At 47.6% G+C, this 23,351-nt stretch overlaps 1 long non-coding RNA gene across 3 annotated transcripts in view; it reads right to left on the reverse strand.

Moving 5' to 3' along the window:
- Positions 1–7,822: 7,822 nt before the first annotated feature.
- LOC139232681 (uncharacterized) overlaps positions 7,823–23,351 on the reverse strand; it is a 106,932-nt gene continuing 91,403 nt past the window's right edge. For 2 of the 3 annotated variants that reach the window (XR_011588069.1, XR_011588070.1), the window contains 2 exons: positions 17,150–17,320; positions 7,823–8,046 (listed from right to left, as the gene is read on the reverse strand). This is a non-coding gene — a long non-coding RNA (uncharacterized lncRNA). Of the gene's footprint in view, positions 8,047–16,931; positions 16,998–17,149; positions 17,321–23,351 lie in introns of those variants that run through there. The other variant, XR_011588071.1, reaches the window with a different exon arrangement.

Raw genomic sequence — 23,351 nt, forward strand, 5'->3', positions numbered from 1 at the left:
CTGAAGTACATGGGGTGCACACATTTTTGATGAAAAATCCACCTATAATGCTAAACGTAAAATTGAATGCCTTACCCATAGCCATGGAACTGGACACTGGCGCTAGCCAATCCATCATGAGTAAAAAAATGTTTGAGAGAGTGTGGTGCAACAAGGCATTCAGACCAGCCCTGAGCCCCATCCACACGAAACTGAGAATGTACACCAAAGAGCTCATCACTGTCCTGGTCAGCGCCATGGTCAAGGTCACCTACGAGGGCATGGTGCACGAACTGCCACTCTGGATTGTCCTGGGCGATGACCCCACACTGCTTGGAAGGAGCTGGCTGGGCAAAATCCGCTGGAACTGGGATGACATCCGAGCGCTATCACATGTCGATGAGGCCTCATGTACCCAGGTTCTTAACAAATTTCCTTTCCTTTGTCATGTATTTAAATCACCATCTTGCAATGACTATAAGTATGTAACTGTAACTCATGTATACTGTATCTGTACCCTTGTAATGCACACGCTGACCACAGGGAGTGAGCTCCTCACCCACACAGTAGCGTTCCTCTGTGCCACCACTGGCCATCCTCGTGGTTTGGTGATTCCCGTTTCTCGTCGCCAGATGTAGTGTCTCTGCACCTTGTTACAAACTCACACGAGGCATGGATATATCAGACACAGTCACTCTGTGACCTTCACTTTATTCCCAGGACTAAAAAGTGTTGATCCTAGGTGGGACCTCCCCTTTTATGGCTGGAAGCCCAGGTGAGGAGCTCACTCCAAGTGCGTGTTTTTGGCCCCAGAGGTTGAGTTCCTGGGCAGGAGGGTTGCTGCAGATGGGATCTGGCCCACTGAATCAAAAACTGAGGCGATTCGCCAGGTGCCCAGGCCCAGCAACACGTCGGAGTTGCAATCATTCCTGGGACTCTTGAACTATTTTGGGAATTTCCTCCCGAACTTAAGGTCACATTGTTGGAGCTGTTACACACGTAAAGGTTGTGAATGGTCTTGGGAGGGGGGGGGGATTGTCAAAAACGGGCTTTCAATAAGGCGCGGAACCTGCTGTGTTCCAACAAACAGTTGACTTTGTATGACCCCTGTATAAAACTGGTTTTAACATGCGATGCATCATCCTACGGGGTTGGGTGTGTTTTGCAGCAAGGCAACGATGACGGCCGACTCCAGCCGGCGGCTTACACCTCCTGGTCGCTCTTCCAGGCAGAGCGTGGATACGGCATGGTCGAGAAGGAGGCACTCACGTGTGTGTACAGTGTGAAGAAGATGCACCAGTACCTTTTCGGTAGACAGTTCGAGCTAGAGACGGACCACAAGCCGTTAACATCCCTGTTGTCCGACAGCAAGGCTGTCAACGCTAATGCTTCAGCTCGCATACAGCACTGGGCCCTCACGCTGGCTGCGTATGACTACCATATGGCACCGGCCAGGCACCGAAAATTGCGCTGACGCGCTCTGCAGGCTCCCACTGGCCAACACCGAGGGGGCGTCGGAGCAGAGCGCCGAGATGGTCATGGCTTTGAGGCTTTTGACAATGCGGGCTCCCCCATCACAGCCCACCAGATCAAACTCTGGACCAACAGGGACCCCCTCCTATCCCTGATAAAGAAATTTGTCCTGACTGGGGACTGGGCGCCCGCACACAGGGCGTGCCCCGAGGAAGTCAGGCCGTTTCAGAGACGGATGGATGAACTCTCCGTCCAAGCCAACTGCCTGTTATGTGGCAGCTGGGTAGTCATGTCCCAGAAAGGAAGGGAAGCATTCATCAGTAAACTCCACAGCGAGCACCCTGGCATCGTGTTAATGAAGGCCATTGCCTGGTCACACGTGTGGTGGCCGGGAATTGACTCAGACCTGGAACATTGGGTTCGCAGGTGCACGACGTGTGCCCTGCTGGGCAATGCCCCCAGGGAGACCCCACTCAGCCTATGGCCCTGGCCCACCAGGCCATGGCCACATATTCACATGGACTATGCGGGTCCGTTCATGGGGAAAATGTTACTGATCGTTGTCGATGCATACTCGAAGTGAATCGAGTGCATCATATTGAACTCGTGCACGACATCCATCACTGTGGAGAGTCTGCGTACGGTTTTCGCGACCCACGGCTTGCCGGACTTCCTGGTCAGCGATAATGGCCCGTGTTTTACCCGCCATGAATTCCAGGAGTTTATGTCGGGCAATGGGATCAAGCACGTCCGAACAGCGCCGTTCAAGCCGGCCTCCAATGGCCAGGCGGTCCAAGTCATAAAGCAGGGCATGCTACGCATCCAAGGACCCTCCCTTCAGTACTGCCTATCGCGCCTCCTGCTGGCCTACAGGTCCTGGCCGCATTCGCTCACGGGAGTCCTGTCAGCGGAACTCCTCATGAAACGCACGCTCAAGACGTGGCTGTCCCTCATTCACCCAGCCCTGGTGGACATTGTTGAGGGCAAGCGCCAGTCCCAAACCGAGCTCCATGATCGAGGCTCAAAGGGGAGATGTATAGAAATGGATGACCCCGGTATTTGTTCTTAACCCTGCTTTGGGACCCAAATGGCTTGAGGGCACCATAATTGGCAAAGAAGGAAACAGGATCATGATGGTCAGACTAAACAATGGGCAGATATGCCACAAACACTTGGACCAAGTAAAGACAAGGTTCAGCATAGACATGGAGGAACTGGAAGAAGAGCATGATGAGATAGCACCCACACCACTGCCAGCGCACGAGCAACAAAGACAGCCCTCAGCATGCACAGTCCATGCGGCCAGCCCGGACAGGCCGGAATCCCCTCAAGTGACAGAGACGCGTGCTGAGGCTCAGCCACCAGAGTCACAACTGCGGCGCTCCACAAGAGAGCGGTGACCACCCGATAGACTTAACCTCTGAAACTAAAAGACCTAAGGGGGGAGGTGATGTCATGTATTTCACCATCTTGCAATGACTATAAGTATGTAACTGTAACTCATGCATACTGTACCTGTACCGTTGTAATGTACACCCTGACCACAGGGAGTGAGCTCCTCACCTGGGCTTCCAGGTATAAAAGGGGAGGTCCCACCCAGGATCAATACTTTTTAGTCCTGGGAATAAAGTGAAGGTCACATAGTGACTGTCTGATATATCCATGCCTCGTGTGAGTTTGTAACAAGGTGCAGAGACACTACACCTTTTTTGAGCCAGGCATTGGAAACTTTTCCAGGGCAAATGTGCGGATCCACTTGGTCCCAGAGGCACGACCCATTCAACACAAGGCGCGAGCGGTATCTCACATGATGAGGGAGAGAGTGGAAATCGAGCTGGACAGGCTGCAACGCAAGGGCATCATCTCCCCAGTGGAATTCAGCGAGTGGGCCAGCCCAATTGTTCCAGTACTCAAAAGTGATGGCACGGTCAGGATTTGCAGCGATTATAAAGTAACTATTAATTGTTTCTCGCTACAGGACCAATACCCGCTACCTAAGACAGAAGACCTATTTGTGATGCTGGCAAGAGGCAAGGCATTCACCAAGCTCGACCTGACTTTGGCCTACATGACGCAGGAGCTGGAGGAGTCTTTGAAGGGCCTCACCTGCATCAACACGCACAAGGGACTGTTCATCTACAACAGATGCCCGTTTGGAATTCAGTTGGCTTCCAGAAAAACATGGAGAGCCTACTCAAGTCAGTACCACACACGGTGGTCTTTCAGGACGACATATTGGTCACGGGTTGGGACACCGCAGAGCACCTACAAAACCTGGAGGATGTCCTCCAGCGACTGGATCTCGTAAGGCTGCGGCTGAAGAGGTCGAAATGCGTCTTCATGGCAACAGGAGTTTTTGGGGAGAAAGATTGTGGCGGATGGCATTCGGCCCACAGACGCCAAGGCAGAGGCTATCGGGAACGCGCCCAGGCCACAGAACGTCACGGAGCTGGGACTCTTCAACTATTTTGGTAACTTCCTACCGGGGTTAAGCACCCTTTTAGAGCCCCTACATGTGTTATTGCGCAAAGGTGAGAACTGAGTATGGGGAAAAAAACCAAGTAATTACTTTTGAGAAAGCCAGAAACATTTTATGCTCCACAAGCTGCTTGTATTGTATAACCCGTGTAAAAGACTTGTGCTAGCATGTGATGCGTCGTCTTACGGAGTCGGGTGTGTATTACAACAAGCTAACGTTGCGAGGAAGTTGCAACCTGTCGCCTATGCCTCCAGGAGCTTGTCTAAGGCCTAGAGGGTCTACAGCATGATTGAGAAAGAGGCATTAGCGTGTGTGTTCGGGGTAAAGAAAATGCATCAGTACCTGTTTGGCCTCAAATTTGAGCTGGAAACCGATCACAAGCCCCTCACATCCCTGTTCACTGAAAACAAGGGGATAAATACTAATGCCTCAGCCCGCATACAAAGGTGGGCACTCGCGCGATCAGCATATAACTATACCACCTGCCACAGGCCAGGCACCGAGAACTGTGCGGATGCTCTCAGTCGGCTACCATTGCCTACCACAGGGGTGGAAATGGTGCCTGCAAACTTGTTGATGGTGGTGCAGCCCGCAGACTTGTTGATGGCCATGGAAGCATTTGAAAATGATAAATCATCTGTCACGGCCCACCAGATTAGAACTTGGACCAGCCAAGATCCTCTGCTGTCCCTAGTAAAAAACTGTGTACTGCATGGGAGCTGGGCCAGCATCCCCGTTGAAATGCAAGAGCCAATCAAGCTGTTCCAGCGGCGAAAGGACGAGCTGTCCATTCAGGCAGACTGCCTGTTGTGGGGTATCCGCGTAGTGCTACCAAAAAAGGGCAGGGAGACGTTCATCTCGGATCTCCACAGCAGACACCCGGGTATAGTAATGATGAAAGCGATAGTGGTGGCCCGGTATCGACGCTGACTCAGAGTCCTGTGTACGGCAATGCAGCGTATGTGCTCAGTTGAGCAACGCGCCCAGAGAGGCACCACTAAGTTTGTGGTCCTGGTCCTCCAGACCATGGTCGAGGATCCATGTTGACTATGCGGGCCCGTTTCTCGGTAAAATGTTCCTGGTGGTGGTGGATGCTTTTTCAAAATGGATTGAATGTGAAATAATGTCGGGAAGCACCGCCACCGTCACCATTGAAAGCCTGAGGGCCATGTTTGCCACCCACGGCAGTGACAACGGGCCATGTTTCACCAGTGCCGAATTTAAAGAATTCATGACCCGCAATGGGATCAAACATGCCACCTCGGCCCCGTTTAAACCAGCCTCCAATGGGCAGGCAGAGCGGGCAGTACAAACCATCAAACAGAGCCTTAAACGAGTCACAAAAGGCTCACTCCAAACCCACCTGTCCTGAGTACTGCTCAGCTACCGTATGAGACCCCACTCGCTCACAGGGGTGTCCCTGGCTGAATTACTCATGAAAAGGACACTTAAAACCAGACTCTTGCTGGTTCACCCCAACCTGCACGATCAGGTAGAGAGCAGGCAGCAGCAACAAAATGTAAACGATGGTCACACCACTGTGTCACGGGAAATTGATCTGAATGACCCTGTGTATGTGCTAAACTATGAACATGGCCCCAAGTGGATCACGGGCATGGTGATAGCTAAAGAAGGGAATAGGGTGTTTGTAGTCAAACTAGACAATGGACACCTTTGCAGAAAGCACCTGGACCAAACAAGGCTGCAGTTCACAGACTGCCCTGAACAACCCACAGCAGACACCACCTTTTTCGAGCCCACAACACACACCCATAGGATCAACGACAGCTCTCTGGACCAGGAAATTGAACCCATCACACCCAACAGCTCAGCAAAACCAGGCTCACCTAGCAGCCCTGCAGGGCCAACAACACGCCAGCCCAGCAAGGGTACAGCCAACACACCAGAACAGACATTTGTACCGAGGCGGTCCACCAGGGAAAGAAAGGCTCCCGACCACCTCACCTTGTAAATAGTTTTCACTTTGACTTTGGGGGGCAGTGATGTTGTGTATCTGTAAAGCATGCACTCCCATGTTCTGCCACCAGGGAGCTCATCCCCTGAAGTCCCAAGGGATCTCAGCATCCCTTGGGAGCACTGTATATAAGCCGGCCCCTAAGGCCTGTTCCTCACTCTGGAGTGTCTTATTAAAGACTGAGATCACTGTTATTTTAACCTCCCTGTGTGCAGCCTCATCTGTGTTAGGAACACAATAGTAACGGTCTTATTAAAAAAAAGGAGGCAGACAAACAGCAGGAAACTATAGCCTAACATCTGTCGTTGGGGAAATGCTGGAGTCCATTATTAAGGAAGCAGTAGTGGGACAATTGGAAAAGCATAATTCAATCAAACAGATTATCAAACATGATTTCCCTAATTTGCTGGAGTTCTTTGAGGATGTAACGAGCAGGGTGGATAAGGGGCAACCAGTGGATGTGGTGTATTTGGATTTCCAGAAGGCTTTCAATAAGGTGCCACATAAAAAGTTACTGCACAAGATAAAAGTTCACGGGATTGGGGGTAATATATTAGAATGGATAGAGCATTGGCTAACGAACAGAAAACAGAAAGTGGGGATAAATTGGTCATTTTCCGGTGGAGTGCCGCAGGGATCGGTGCTGGGTCCTCAACTATTTACAAACTATATTAATGAATTGGATGAAAGGACCAAGTATAATGTAGCCAAGTTTGTTGATGATACAAAGATGGGTGGGAAAGCAAATTGTAAGGAGGGCACAACAAATCTGCAAAGGCATATAGACAGGCAACAATTTGGTAGATGGAGTATAATGTGGAAAAATGTGAGGTTATCCACTTTGGCAGAAAAAATAGAAAAGCAAATTATAATCTAACTGGAGAAAAATTGCAAAGTGCTGCAGTACAGAGGATCCTTGTGCATGAAACACAAAAAGTTAGTATGCAGGTACAGCAAGTAATCAGGAAGGCAAATGGCATGTTGGCCTTTATTGCAAGGGGGATAGAGTATAAAAGCAGAGAACTCCTACAACTGTACAGAGTATTGGTGAGGCCACACCTGGAGTACTGTGACAGTTTTGGTCTCTGTATTTAAGGAAGGATATACTTGCATTGGAGGCTGTTCAGCGAAGGTTCTTAGTAGGTTGATTCAGGAGATGAGGGGGTTGACTTATGAGGGTAGGTTGGACCTATACACATTGGAGTTCAGAAGAATCAGGTGATCTTATCGAAACATATAAGACAATGAGGGGGTTTCGACAAGGTGGATGCAGAGAGGATATTTCCACTCATCGGGGAAACTAAAACTAGGGGGCATAGATTCAGAATAAGGGACTGTCCATTTAAAACTGAGATGAGGAGGAATTTCTTCTCTCAGTGGGTTGTAAATCTATGGAATTCTTTGCCTCAGAAAGCGGTGGCGGCTGGGTTATTGAATATATTTAAGGCAGAGATAAACATATTTTTGAGCGATAAGGGAATAAAGGGTTATGGGGAGCGGGCGGGGAAGTGGAGCTGAGTCCATGATCAGATCAGCCATGATCTTATTAAATTGCGGAACAGGCTCGAGGGGCCAGGTGGCCTACTCCTGCTCCTATTTCTTATGTTCTTATGTAACTCTTCTACACATCGGACGGAAAGGATTTCCATCTGTGAAGTGCAACCCAGCTCCAAGAACAGGATGAACTGACTAGTTATTAATGATGTCACCCAGCCCCTCCCCCAACAGCACATCAAATAAACAGCAAAAGAAATACTAAATGCAAAGGCAGTTCATTATGAAAAAGATCTGTAGAAATTATTCCTTGCTTTCATCAATAAAAAAAGTAAATAACAGCAAGTTTCAATTCAGCTGCTTTAGTTTGCTGACAAGCATTTTTGAATAATTTTGAAGTTTATAATTCTAATCTGTCGCAATGCATGAAGCAACCCTTGTAATCTCTGATCAATGATTCTGCATTTCATATTGCAACACTATTTTTAATTAGGTTATGCAGCAGATAGCCGTACTTCAGCTCAAGGCCCTCATTCCTTGTCTCAAGCCCACACTGGATTTGCAGTAGATCTGTCTGGAACTTTTTTATGCATGCCTGTGGTGTCGCTTCAGTGAAACGCTCTTCAACATACGTCCCAAGTTTTGCCTGGAGAATAAAGAAATGTTTTTGTGTATGACTGCAGATAAGATCGGCCAGCCCCAATCAGTCCTGATGGCAACATGCTGTCCGCCATCCCACACACACTGCAATACAATCCCTCACAATATCAAACCTTTCCTTTCTCTACGCTTTCTAATATCACATGGGTAAGAAAAGTCAATCAAATTTGTCTAAGTTTCTCCTCTCCCCTACCCCCTCCCGCATTTTGTCCTCTCTGTCAGTGCCATTTATGACTGGATAGTGATCAGGAGCTGGAACCTGAGTTGATTTCCCCTCCTTAGACTACAGGTGCTGCACCGGCACAGATCAGCTCCAAATCTTCTAAAACTCCAGTAAACCTCACTGCCTACACCAGCCCCTACGCCCCACCCTCACTGCCTGCTCCAGCCCCTACGCCCCACCCTCACTGCCTGCTCCAGTCCCTACGCCCCACCCTACTTTTTGGAAACTCTAAAACTGCATGGCAATGGTCTGACTCTATTCCTGCTCGTTAATGGTCTCCTGAGGCATTGCTCCATTATACTATTGTTTAAATTGGTAACACATACTGGGAGTAATGACAGGGCACGGAGTTCTTGGATTGCTGCAGGATTTGAAGAACAGTTTGTATTATGTCTGTAATGTACTTATGAATGACTCCACGAGGCAATGTGTTGTACTCAAACTGCAGTAGCCTTGGCCCTTTACTCGTAACTCCAGAGTGAGGCAGCCGCATGGTGGCTCCCCTTTTATACAGCCCCTGCCACCAGGGCAAGAAACCCCGGTCTCCACCAGTTGCACCCACTAGTGGTGCCAGCATGTATATACACAGTGTAAACCTTATTGAAGTACATCAGGTAAACAAGTCTCCATCTTATGCAACAATACAGTGACTACACAGAGAGTATATCTATAGTCTGCATACATAACATCACTCTCCCCCAAGTCCTTTGTGCCAATTACATTTGCACTATGTGCTCTGGCTTAGCTCTCCCCAGACTTAAGTGACAATAGCTCTTGTACCTTGGCTGTGCTTTGGCTTGGTTCTCTCCCTGTTACCCCCAAGTCCTTTTGCCACAACGTCAGGTAGTGGTTACCAGTTTGGATGGTTCGATGATGCAATGGAGGTTCCAGTGGGTTCTGGGTGTGATCCATGTGTGTGTCCATGGCTACATATATCCATCCCCCCTGCCCCCACAGCGAGATCATGCAGCTGGCCCGTTATATTAACATACAGGATCAGGCACAGTGCAAGTACAAAGAAAGGATGAAAAAAATTTTTTTTTACAGTTTATATTGTGACACCTTGGTTCAGTGACTTGCATTTGTTATGTTTTATTGCCCTGCGCCAGGATTGGGTAGATTGTATTTATACAGCCCTGCCACCAGGGCAGGAAACCCCGGTCTCCACTAGTTGCACCCTCTAGTGGTGCCAGCATGTATATACACAGTGTAAATCTTATTGATAGTACATCAGGTAAACAAGTCTCCATCTTATGCAACTATACAGTGACTACACAGAGAGTATATCTATCGTCTGCATATATAACAGTTTGAGGTTACTGTTATGTATGCAACCCTATGTAATCGGTATTGTACCACCACCTGAGGGCGTTGGAGTCTCCACTCGCTCACCGGGGATCCCCCTGCCGAACAAAGCATGTACCACGATCGCGCAAATTTGTCACGTGATATTGAAGTCAATGACCCTGTATTTGTACTCAACTATGGACATGGTCCCAAATGGCTTGCTGGCACTGTCATAGCCAAAGAAAGGAGTAGGGTGTTTCAGATCAAACTCACAAATGGACTAATGTGCAGAAAGCATTTGGACCAAACCAAACTGCGATTAACAGACAGCCACGAGCAACCTGAAGAGGACACCACCAACTTTGACCCTCCCACACACACACACACACAACTGGCAACCGGCATCACGGTTGACCACGAAGCCGAACTCACCGTCCCCAGCAGCCCAGCGAAGAACCAACCAACTCATCTACACCTGTATTTGTACCGAGACGATCGACTAGGGAGCGAAAAGCCCCAGATCGTCTCACCCTGTAAATAAGTGTCCTATTGACTTTGGGAGGATGTGATGTTATGTATGCAACTCTATGTAACCAGTATTGTACCGCTACCTGAGGGCGTACCTGTTGGAGTCCCAAGGGATCCCAGCATCCTTGGGAGCACTATATATAAGCAGGCCTCCCATGCTGTACTAGCACTCTGGAGTAGAATAAACGAACTAAGGTCACACTTATTCATGTCTACAGTACTCAGTTACATCACTTCTTATGAACATAACAGTTACGCCTTTCCAGAAAAACCTGGTTAGAGATTTTTTGACATCGGTAATGTGGGGGATCGTGCCCACCAATGGTGAGTCGGGAGGCGGAGGGGGACGTCGGAGAGGCCTACAAAAGGCCCATCAGTTGGAGGGAGCAGCATGGTGAGGCGGGAGGCAGAGCGGGACGTTGGAGAGGCTTACAAAAGGCCCATCAGTTGGAGGATGCAGTGTGGTGAGCCGGTAAGCGGAGCGGGATGTCAGAGAGGCCTACAAAAGGCCCATCAGTCAGAGGGAGCAACGTGATGAGTCGGGAGGCAGAGCGGGACATCGGAGAGGCTAGCTGGTGCAGCTGCAGGGAGAGAAAGCAAAAAAGAAGTAGAAAGAAATCAAAGGGTGACATCACAGCCAAGGGGGTAAGTGATTGGCTGGTGATTGGTGAGTAGTTTTTTTTTCTTTTCCCATATCAGTAGGTAACCTTTATCATTGTTGTTACCAAATTAAGTTAATCTCGGGGTTAAGTCATGGCAGGAGAGCTCGGACACATGTCATGCTCCTCCTGTGCTATGTGGGAACTCAGGGATGCTTTCAGTGTCCCTAAGGACTACATGTGTGGGAAGTGTGTCCTGCTGCAGCTCCTAACAGACCGCATTGCGGCACTGGAGCTGCGGGTGGATTCACTCTGGAGCATCTTCGATGCTGGGGATGCCGTGAATAGCACGTTTAGTGAGTTGGTCATACCGCAGGTAAAGGTTACACAGCCAGATAGGGATTGGGTGACCAACAGGAAGAGCAGTGGAAGGAAGGAAGTGCAGAGGTCCCCTGCGGTCAACCCCTCCAAAACAGATACACCGTTTTGGGTAATGTTGGGGGGGATGACTTATATGGGGAGTGCATGGCACTGTGGGGGGCTCTGCTGCATAGGAGGACAGGAAAAAGAGTGGGAGAGCTATAGTGGTAGGGGATTCTATTGTAAGGGGAATAGACAGACGTTTCTGCGGCCACAATCGAGACTCCAGGATGGTATGTTGCCTCCCTGATGCAAGGGTCAAGGATGTCTCAGAGCGGCTGCAGGGCATTTTGGAGGGGAAAGGTGAACAGCCAGTTGTCGTGGTGCATATAGGTACCAAAGATATAGGTAAAAAACGGGATGAGGTCCTACAAGCTGAATTTAGGGAACTAGGAGTTAAATTAAAAAGTAGGACCTCAAAGGTAATAATCTCAGGATTGCTATCAGTGCCATGTGCTAGTCAGAGTAGGAATCGCAGGATAGCTCAGATGAATACGTGGCTTAAGGAGTGGTGCAGAAGGGAGGGATTCAAATTCCTGGGGCATTGGAACCGGTTCTGGGGGAGATGGGACCAGTACAAACCGGATGGTCTGCACTTGGGCAGGACCGGAACCAATGTCCGAGGGAGAGTGTTTGCGAGTGCTGTTGGGGAGGAGTTAAACTAATATGGCAGGGGGATGGAGGGAAGTAGAATGGGGACAGAAGCAAAAGATAGAAAGAAGAAAAGTAAAAGTGGAGGGCAGAGAAAACCAAGGCAAAAATCAAAAAGGGCCACATTATAGCAAAATTCTAAAGGGGCAAAGTGTGTTAAAAAGACAAACCTGAAGGCTCTGTGCCTCAATGCGAGGTGTATTCGTAATATGGTGGATGAATTAACTGCACAGAAAGCAATTAATGAATATGATATATTTGGCATCACGGAGACAAGGCTCCAGGGTGACCAAGGCTGGGAACTCAACATCCAGGGGTATTTGACATTCAGGAAGGATAGACAGAAAGGAAAAGGAGGTGGGGTAGTGTTGCTGGTTAAAGAGGAAATGAACGCAATAGTAAGGAAGGACATTAGCCGAGCTGGTGTGCAATCTGTATGGGTGGAGCTGCGGAACACCAAAGAGCAGAAAACGCTAGTGGGAGCTGTGTACAGACCACCAAACAGTAGTAGTAAGGTTGGGGACAGCATCAAACAGGAGATTAGGGATGCTTGCAATTAAGGTACAGCAGTTATCATGGGCGACTTTAATCTACATATTATTTGGGCTAACCAAACTGGTAGCAATGTGGTGGAGGAGGATTTCCTGGTGTGTATTAGGGATGGTTTTCTAGACCAATATATCGAGGAACCAACTAGAGGGCTGGCCATCCTAGACTGGGTGATGTGTAATGAGAAAGGACTAATTAGCAAACTTGTTGTGCAAGGCCTCTTGGGGAAGAATGACCATAATATGGTAGAATTCTTTATTAAGATGGAGAGTGACATAGTTAATTCAGAGACTAGGGTCCTGAACTTAAGGAAAGGTAACTTCGATGGTATGAGACGTGAATTGGCTAGAATAGACTGGCAAATGATACTTAAAGGGTTGATGGTGGATAGGCAATAGCAAGCATTTAAAGATCACATGGATGAACTTCAACAATTGTACATCCCTGTCTGGAGTAAAAATAAAATGGGGAAGGTGGCTCAACCATGGCTAACAAGGGAAATTAAGGATAGTGTTAAATCCAAGGAAGAGGCATATAAATTGGGCCGAAAAAGTAGCAAACCTGAGGACTGGAAGAAATTTAGAATTCAGCAGAGGAGGACAAAGGGTTTAATTAAGAGGGAGAAAATAGAGTATGAGAGGAAGCTTGCTGGGAACATAAAAACTGACTACAAAAGCTTCTACAGATATGTGAAGAGAAAAAGATTAGTGAAGACAAACATAGGTCTCTTGCAGTCAGATTCAGCTGAATTTATAATGGGGAACAAAGAAATGGCAGACCAATTGAACATATACTTTGGTTCTGTCTTCACGAAGGAAGACACAAATAACCTTCCGGATGTGCTAGGGCACCGAGGGTCTAGTGAGAAGGAGGAACTGAATGATATCCTTATTAGCAGGAAATTGTGTTGGGTAAATTGATGGGATTGAAGGCTGATAAATCCCTGGGGCCTGATTGTCTGTATCCCAGAGTAATTAAGGAAGTGGCCCAAGAAATAGTGGATGCATAGGTGGTCATTTTCCAATATCTATCGACTCTGGATCAGTTCCTATGGACTGGAGGGTAGCTAATGTAACACCACTTTTAAAAAAAGGAGCGAGAGCGAAAACGGGGAATTATAGATCGGTTAGCCTGACATCAGTAGTGGGGAAAATGTTGGAATCAATTATTGAAGATAAAATAGCAGCGCATTTGGACAGCAGTGACAGGACCGGTCCAAGTCAGCATGGATTTATGACAGGGAAATCATGCTTGACAAATCTTCTGGACTTTTTTGAGGATGTAGAGTGGACAAGGGAGAACCAGTGGATGTGGTGCATTTGGACTTTCAAAAGGCTTTTGACAAGGTCCCACACAAGAGATTGGTGTGCAAAATTAAAGCATATGGTACTGGGGGTAATGTATTGACGTAGATAGAGAACTGGTTGGCAGACAGGAAGCAGAGTCGCGATAAACGGGTCCTTTTCAGAATGGCAGGCAGTGACTAGTGGGGTGCCACAGGGCTCAGTGCTGGACCCCAGCTATTTACAATATACATTAATGATTTAGATGAAGGAATTGAGTAATATCTCCAAGTTTGCAGATGACACTAAGCTGGGTGGCGGTGTGAGCTGTGAGGAGGAGGCTAAGAAGCTGCAGGGTGACTTAGCCAGGTTAGATGACTGGGCAAATGCATGGCAGATGCAGTATAATGTGGATAAATGTGAGGTTATCCACTTTGCGGGCAAAAACACGAAGGCAGAATATTATCTGAATGGCGGCAGATTAGGAAAAGGGGAGGTGCAATGAGACCTGGGTGTCATGGTACATCAGTCATTGAAAGTTGGCATGCAGGTACAGCAGGCGGTGAAGAAGGCAAATGGTATGTTGCCCTTCACAGCTAGGGGATTTGAGTATAGGAGCAGGGAGGTCTTACTGCAGTTGTATGGGGCCTTGGTAAGGCCTCACCTGGAATATTGTGTACAGTTTTGGTCTCCTAATCAGAGGAAGGACATTCTTGCTATTGAGGGAGTGCAGCGAAGGTTCACCAGACTGATTCCCGGGATGGCAGGACTGACATATGAGGAGAGACTGGATCGACTGGACATGTATTCACTGGAGTTTAAAAGGATGAGAGGGCATCTTATAGAAACATATAAAATTCTGATGGGACTGGACAGGTTAGATGCAGGAAGAATGTTCCCGATGTTGAGCAAGTCCAGGACCAGGGGACACAGTCTAAGGATAAGGGGTAAGCCTTATGATATGAGGAGAAACTTCTTCACTCAGAGTTATTAACCTGTGGAATTCTCCACCGCAGAGAGTTGTTGATGCCAGTTCATTGGATATATTCAAGAGGGAGTTACATATGGCCCTTACAGTTAAAGGGATCAAGGGGTATGGAGAGAAAGCAGGAAAGGGATACTGAGGTGAATGATCAGCCATGATCTTATTGAATGGTGGTGCAGGCTCGAAGGGCCGAATGGCCTACTTCTGCACCTATTTTCTATGTTTCTAGTACTTGTGAAAATATCGAAGGCATGTCCATTACCACAGTGACTACACTTCAAAAGTACTTCATTGGTTGTAAAACATTTTGGGACACCCTGAGATTGTGCAAGGTGCTATAATAAAATGAAAGTCTTTCTTTCTTTCACTAATAATAGATTCTATCCGTCAGGGAGTTTGGAGAGGTGCCCAAGACTCATGTTCCCCGAGATGGCTCTGAGCACCCCCAGGAAGTTGGTTTGAATGATTCTGAAGGGGACTATTTAATGGAGGCTGTATTTTTGCTGGCTGGCAGAACTCAGTTGAATGAGGGAAATCAGAGTTGTAACCTTCCCTCACCTTAGTACCATGTGTTGGCACTTCAGCATGCCAATAGTGCCAAATGAGCATTTTTACTCCTCTGCCCCTAAAACACCAGTCCTTACCAGATCTAGGACTGATTACCACACTTCCTGCTGGTTACAGACACTTCATTAATGTCTGTCAACAAGGGCAGCTGTCGATGACAAAATCCAACACCGCCGCCAGTGCAGCTTTCAGTCGCCGGAGGAAGAGAGTGTTTGAAGACCAGGACCTCAAACACTGCATCAAGCTCATGGTCTACAGGGCAGTGGTGATACCCACCCTCCTATATGCTTTAGAGACATGGACTATGTACAGCAGGCATCTCAAAGCACTGGAGAAGTAGCACCAACGCTGCCTCTGCAAGATGCTGCAAATTTATTGGCAGGATAGGCGCGCCAATATCAGCGTTCTCGTTCAGGCCAACATCCCCAGCATCGAAGCATTGACCACACTCGACCAGCTTCGATGGACGGGCCACATCATCCGCATGCCCGATGCCAGACTCCTGAAACAAGCACTCTACTCCGAGCTCCGTCACGGCAGGTGAGCCCCAGGTGGGCAGAGGAAACGTCTCAAGGACACCTTCAAAGCCTCCTTGGAAAAAGTGCAACATCCCGGGCAGAAACATTATTAGTGTAACAAAATTTGCAGATGACACTAAGATTAGTGGGAAAGCGGGTTGTGCAGAGGACACAGAGAGGCTGCAAAGAGATTTGGATAGGTTAAGCGAATGGGCTAAGGTTTGGCAGATGGAATACAATGTTGGAAAGTGTGAGGTCATCCACCTTGGGAATAAAAACAGTAAAAGGGAATATTATTTGAATGGGGAGAAATTACAACATGCTGAGGTGCAGAGGGACCTGGGGGTCCTTGTGCATGAATCCCAAAAAGTTAGTTTTCAGGTGCAGCAGGTAATCAGGAAGGCGAATGGAATGTTGGCCTTCATTGCGAGAGGGATGGAGTACAAAAGCAGGGAGGTCCTGCTGCAGCTGTATAGGGTATTGGTAAGGCTGCACCTGGAGTACTGCGTGCAGTTTTGGTCACCTTACTTAAGGAAGGATATACTGGCTTTGAAGGGGGTACAGAGACGATTCACTAGGCTGATTCCGGAGATGAGGGGGTTATCTTATGATGATAGATTGAGTAGACTGGATCTTTACTCGTTGGAGTTCAGAAGGATGAGGGGTGATCTTATAGAAACATTTAAAATCATGAAAGGGATAGACAAGATAGAGGCAGAGAGGTTGTTTCCACTGGTCGGGGAGACTAGAACTAGGGGGCACAGCCTCAAAATACGGGGGAGCCAATTTAAAACCGAGTTGAGAAGGAATTTCTTCTCCCAGAGGCTTGTGAATCTGTGGAATTCTCTGCCCAAGGAAGCAGTTGAGGCTAGCTCATTGAATGTATTCAAGTCACAGATAGATAGATTTTTAACCAATAATGGAATTGAGGGTTACGGGGAGAGGGCGGGTAAGTGGAGCTGAGTCCACAGCCAAATCAGCCATGCTCTTATTGAATGGCGGAGCAGGCTCGAGGGGCTAGATGGCCTGCTCCTGTTCCTAATTCTTATGTTCTTATCCCCACCGACACTTGGGAATCCCTGGCTCAAGATCGCTCCAAGTGGAGGAGAAGCATCCGGGATGACGCAGAACACCTCGAGCCTCTTCACCGGGAGCACACGGAAGTCAAGCAGAAACAACGGAAGGAGCGCACGGCAACCCAGGCACCCGTCCGTCCAACCACCACCTGCCCCACCTGTGACAGAGACTGTAGGTCCCGCATTGGACTCATCAGTTACACGAGAACTCATCGTGTAGAAGCAAGTCATCCTCGACTCCAAGGGACTGCCTATGAAGTAGAATGATTCAGATTATCTCAACAGAAATATGCCGGAGGCTGGAGAATTAAATTATAAATATAATTCTTATCATTTTAAAGGGGCGGGGGGTCTAATTGTAACTTATTCTCTGTATTGGGGAGAGGATATTACTCATACTTACTGAAGAGGGCTATGTTTTACTGAGCAGGTGTATGGTTGCAAGCACTATGGCCGTTGCACCTTCTCCTGGTAATGTACAAAAGATATCTGTTTTTCCAACTTTGCCCTTTTCAGTGGGTGGGGGTTTCTGCATGGTACTTGGATTGTTTGGCATCCAGGAGCCCCAATCAAACTGGGAAAGAAAACAAACATTAAAAACACTGCTTACTATCATCTCATCATCATCATAGGCAGTCCCTCGAAATCAAGGAAGACTTGCTTCCAATCAAAAAATGAGTTCTCAGGTGACTGAACAGCCCAATTCGGGAATTACAGTCCCTGTCAAGTGTGGGACAGACAGTGGTTGGAGGAAAGGGTGGGTGGGGAGTCTGGTTTGCCACACACCCCTTCCGCTGTCTGTGCTTGTTTTCTGCATGCTCTCGGCGACGAGACCCGAGGTGCTCAGCGCCCTCCCAGATGCACTTCCCCCGCTTAGGGTCACTATGGCAACAATAATTGGCCAACAAATCAATGTGAACAGCTGGCCGTTTGCCTAAACACACAAACGTCTCCATCTACACACCTCCACACTGAGGGAGTGGCCGAAAGTAAAGAATACATCGACTACAGTGTTTTTAAAGCAACTGCCTTTTCAAAATCATAAGATATATAACATAATTTTCCCTCTGGAGATGAAATAAATTGAGTTGAATCCATGTAGCAACAGGGTTGGTGCCTGAATGCCTTTCAAGAATGGGGGGTTTCTCACCAAATTTTTGGTCCCATTGCAGAAAACATTATCAGGATTGCCTGAACCACCCCCAAGCTAAGCTGCGACGGACATCAATCTTGAGTTTGTCATCAGGAAATCTTCCAGCTGTGCTCCAGGGTGACTCAGCTGATCATTGTTTCCCGAATCCCTTTTGGAAAGATCCCACCAGATCTTCACCCATCCCATCAGCTCTTTACCCACCCCGCTAAGCACAGGAACGGTAGAATAGTGGTTCTGTTACTGGACCAGTCATCCAGAAGCCTGGATTAATAATCTGGCAGATGTCCTTTCAACTCCCGCCGTGGCAGCTTGTGAAGTTGAATTCAGTTATTAAACAAAAATCTGGAATAAAAAGCTAGTATCAGTAATAATGAGCACTAAGGTATCGGAATGTCATAAAAGCCAAACTGGTTCACTAATGTCCTTCAGGGAAGGAAACCTGCCGTCCTTACCTGGTCTGGCCTATTCGTGACGCCAGATCCACAGCAATGTGGTTGACTCTAAACTGACCTCTGAGATGGCCCAGCTACTATAAAGAATAAAACCAATGGCATCGACCTAGGCATTGGATTCGGACACGGCAAAGGCACACCCAGCCTAGTCGATCCTGCAAAGTCCTCCTGACTAATATCTGGGGACTTGTGCCAAAATTGGGAGAGCTGTCCCACAAACTATTGAAGCAACAGCCTGACAGAGTCAGACAGAATTATACCCATCAGTCAACATCCCACACGCCTTCGTCATCATCAGAACATAAACATTAGGTGCAGGATTCGGCCCCTCGAGCCTGCTCCGCCATTCAATGAGATCATGGCTGATCTTCGACCTCAACTCCACTTTCCTGCACCATCCCCATATCCCTTGATTCCCTTAATATTCAAAAATCTATCAATCTCTGTCTTGAATATACTCAAAGACTGAGCCTCCACAGCCCTCTTGGGTAGAGAATTCCAGCGATTCACCACCCTCTGAGTGAAGAAATCTCTCCTCATCTGAGTCCTAAATGGCCGACCCCCTATTCTGAGGCTGTGACCCCTGGTTCTAGACTCCCCAGCCCAGGGAAAACATCCTCCCTGCATCTACCCTGTCAAACCCTGTAAGAATGTTGTATGTTTCAATGAGATCTCATTCTTCTAAATTAGAGAATATAGGCCTAGTCAACTCAATCTCTTCTCATAGGATCATCCTCCCATCCCAGGAATCAGTCTGGTGAAACTTCATTGCACTCCCTCTATGGCAAGTATATCCTTCCTTGGGTAAGGAGACCAAAACTACACAATACTCCAGGTGTGGTCTCACCAGGGCCCGATATAATTGCAGTAAGACATCTTTATTCTTATTGTAATAAAGGACAACATACCATTTTCTTTGTTAATTGCTTGCCATTCCTGCATCTTAACTCTCAGTGATTCGTGTACAAGGACACCCAGGTCCCTCTGAACACCGTATTAAACTCGATCATATTATGATCACTATTCGATAAATGTTCACGCACCGTTACACTGTTAACTAAATCTGGCTCATTACTCATTATTAAATATAACATGGCTTGCCCCCTTGTTAGTTCTAGGACATATTGTTGCAAAAAACTGTCCTGAACACACACAAGAAATTTGCTACCTTTCTGATATGAGCTCATCTGCTTATCCCAATCTACATGAAAGTTAAAATCCCCCCATTAACCCACACTGCCTTTACTACATGCGTGTCTGATAACTGCGTTAATTCATTCTGCCACTTTACAGCTGCTACCAGAAAACAGAGAGTAGGGTCATTTTCAGGTTGACAGGCTGTAAATAGTGGGGTACCGCAGGGATCAGTGCTGGGGCCTCAACTATTTACAATCTAGATTAATGACTTAGATGAAGGGACTGAGTGTGATGTATCCAAATTTGTTGATGATACAAAGCTAGGTGGGACAGTAAGCCGTGAGGACGACACAAAGAGCCTGCAAAGGGATATAGACAGGCTAGAGTGGGCAGTAAGTTGGCAGATGGGAGTATAATGTGGGGAAATGTGAGGTTATTCACTTTGATAGAAAGAATAGGAAAATAGAATAGTTTTTAAATGGTGAGAAACTATTAAATGGTGTTCAGAGAGATTCAGGCGTCCTTGTACAAGAAATAGAGTTAGCATGCGGTTACAGCAAGCAATTAGGAAGGCAAATGGTATGTTGGCCTTTATTGCAAGGGGGTTGGTGTACAAGAGTAAGGAAGTCTTGCTACAATTTCACAGGGCCCCTTGGTGAGACCACACCTGGAGTACTGTGCACAGTTTTGGTCTCCTTATCTAAGGAAGTGCAACAAAGGTTCACCAGATTGATTCCTGGGATGAGAGAGTTGTCCTATGAGGAGAGATTGAGTAGATTGGGCCTATACTCTGGAGTTTAGAAGAATGAGATGATCTCAATGAAACATACACGATTATGAGGGTGATTGACAGGATAGATGCTGAGGGATTATTTCCCCTGGCTGGAGAGTCGAGAGTCCAGGTACTTCCTGTCCAAAAAAAGGGTAAATCCAATCCGGCTATTGCCGCCCTAGCAGTCTACTCTCAATCATCAGCAAGGTGATGGAAGGTGTCGTCGACAGTGCTATCAAGCGGCACTTACTCGCCAATAACCTGCTCACCGATGCTTAGTTGGACCATTCAACTCCAGACCTCATTCCAGCCTTGGTTAAACATAGACAGCTGAATTCCAGAGGTGAGGTGAGAGTGACTGCCCGCGACATTGGCAGCAAAGAGCCCTAGTAAAACTGAAGTCAGTGGGAATCAGGGAAAAATCTCTGCTGCTGGAGTCATACCTAGCAGAAAACGAAGATGGTGGTCAATCATCTCAGCCCTAGGAATTCGCAGCAGGAGTTCCTCAGGGCAGTGTCCTAGTACCAACCATCTTCAGCTGCTTCATCAATGACCTTCCCTCCATCATAGGGTCAGAAGTGGGGCAGTTTGCAGATGATTGCAGTGTTCAGTTCCATTCGCAGTACCTCAGATAATGAAGCAGTCTGTGTCCGCATGCAGCAACATCCAGTCTGAGGTTGATAGATGGCAAGTAACTTTTGCACCACACAATTATCAGACAATGACCATCTCCAACAACAGAATCTAATCACCTCCCATTGACATTCAATGGCATTACTATTGTCAGATTCCCCACCAGCAGCAGCTCGGGAGTCACCAATGACCAGAACCTTAACTGAGCCAGCCACATAAATACTGTGCCTACAAGAGCGGGTCAGAGGTTGGGTATACTCTGCCTACAAGAGCGGGTCAGAGGTCGGGTATTCTGCGCCCACAACACCATCCAGGACAAAGCAGCCCGCTTGATCGGCACCCCATCCACCTTAAACATTTACTCCCTCCACCACCAGCGCACCGTGGCTGCAATGTGCACCATCTACACGATGTACTGGAGCAACTCATCAAGGATTCTTTGATAGCACCTCCCAAACCCACAACCTCTAGAAGGCCAAGGGCAGCAGGCACATGGGAACATCCATACTTTCAAATTCTCCTCCAAGTCACACACATCCTGACTTGAACATATATCATCGCTACGCCACAATCCTGAAACTCCCTACCCAACAGCACTGTGGCAGCACCTTCACCACACGGACTGCAGTGGTTCAAGAAGGCAGCTCACTGCCACCTTTTCAAGGGTGATTAGGGATGGGCAATAAATCTGGGCCTTGCCAGCGATGCCCACCTCCCGTGAATGAATAAAAAAATTAAAAAGGTTCCCGCCCTCCCCAAAGGTCCTCTCCCATCCCCGCAGGTCTCCACCCTCCCCACAGGTCCTGATTCCTCCGCCCAGATCCTCTCCCATCCCCCCAGGCCCTCACCCATCAAGCCAGAAACCTCTCTCATCAGGTCTATGCCCATCGCACCAGGTGCCTGCATGTCGGATTTTCTACCAGATGTCAGGGTGGGTGCGGAATGTTGCAGTCCGACCCAGAAAGCCCCAAAATCTGCAGGCCTGTATCCCAGCCCCATGAGCTCGGAACTTTAAAGAGATCACTTTCTACAATAGCTACAGTATTCACATCCATGATGAATGCACTGACTGGTCTTTGGGCCCTTGTGCCTGGGGTATCACCTGGAGATGTGCTTGGAGCTGTCTCACACCCCAGTCTTCCTCTATGGTACCGAATAGGCTAGGGATTCCAACATCCTTTCCATCTGGTGCAGGTGCTGGGAGACCATCCCTGTGCCCACACATACATGCGATGCTTGGCAAGTATCATTCTTTTAAAAGCAGGCATCGTGCGATTGGATGAGATCAAAACATACCACAGCTTCTATCAGGATGTGTAGATCACTCATTTTGAACGACCTTATTTAGCTTATCAGCTGGTTTCTTCCTGAGACTGATAAGCAAAAACGGAATTTATGCCACATGCGGTTACTGGTTTAAGTTGATAATACCTGTATAAATGTGCAAGAAGCAGAAGTTTCTGTATTCTGACAAAGTGTGCAATGCGATTGACTCTTAACTGCCCTCTGAAATGGCCCAGCGAGCCACTCGGTTGTAGCAAACCGCTAACTTCACTACACGGACTGTAGCGGTTCACCACCACCTTCTCAGGGCAATAAAGGTTGGCCTTGCCAGCGACGCCCACATCCCAGAACAAATAAAAAATGAAACTTGAGTCATAATTAGCTGATATGTGAACCAAACACATTTTCTGCTGTATGTGAATTTGTTTAGAATTCCATACACACATGAATGGAATTATTTATCTATTGGCTTTTGAGTCCCACAGTGCAGGTCCCGAGCAAGGTTAACATAAAGCAGGAGAGAGGAGGCAATCAATAGGTGACATCAAGCTTGGATTGTGAAATCCTGCAAATTGTAGATTGTGTTCGCGTTTTCTTGTATTGTAAGGATGGTGTTTGTGCAGTGTCAGTTCACTGCCCACAATTCAGTGCTTTCTGTTGAGTACATAGGTTTATTTCTGTTACCACCCTTGTTTACAAACTCCTCCATGGCCTTACCCCCTCCCTATCTCTGTAATCTCCTCCAGCCCCACAATCCCCCGAGATGTCTGTGCTCCTCTAATTCTGGTCTCTTGAACATCCCTGATTTCCATCGCTCAACCATTGGTGGCCGTACCTTCAGCTGCCAAGGCCCTAAGCTCCGGAATTCCCTCCCTAAACCTCTCCGCCTCTCTTTTAAGACGCTCCTTAAAACCTACCTCTTTGACCAAGATTTTCTCCTTATGTGGCTCAACACTCCTGTGAAGCGCCTTGGGACATTTTACTATGTTAATACTTTATATAAATACAAGTTGTTACTGTTGTAAATACAAGGTTACCTGTCCAGAATTTACTGCAGCGTGCTGGCCAGAGCAGGTGAATATGACCATGGTCAGATACTTGGTGAGATCTGTTTTAGTGCAGAATGATGTTGGGATACCTGGAGCGAGAATATATAAGATGTAACAGGAATTGA

Source organism: Pristiophorus japonicus, chromosome 20, assembly GCF_044704955.1.
Source record: "Pristiophorus japonicus isolate sPriJap1 chromosome 20, sPriJap1.hap1, whole genome shotgun sequence".
In the NCBI taxonomy this organism is placed as follows: domain Eukaryota; kingdom Metazoa; phylum Chordata; class Chondrichthyes; family Pristiophoridae; genus Pristiophorus; species Pristiophorus japonicus.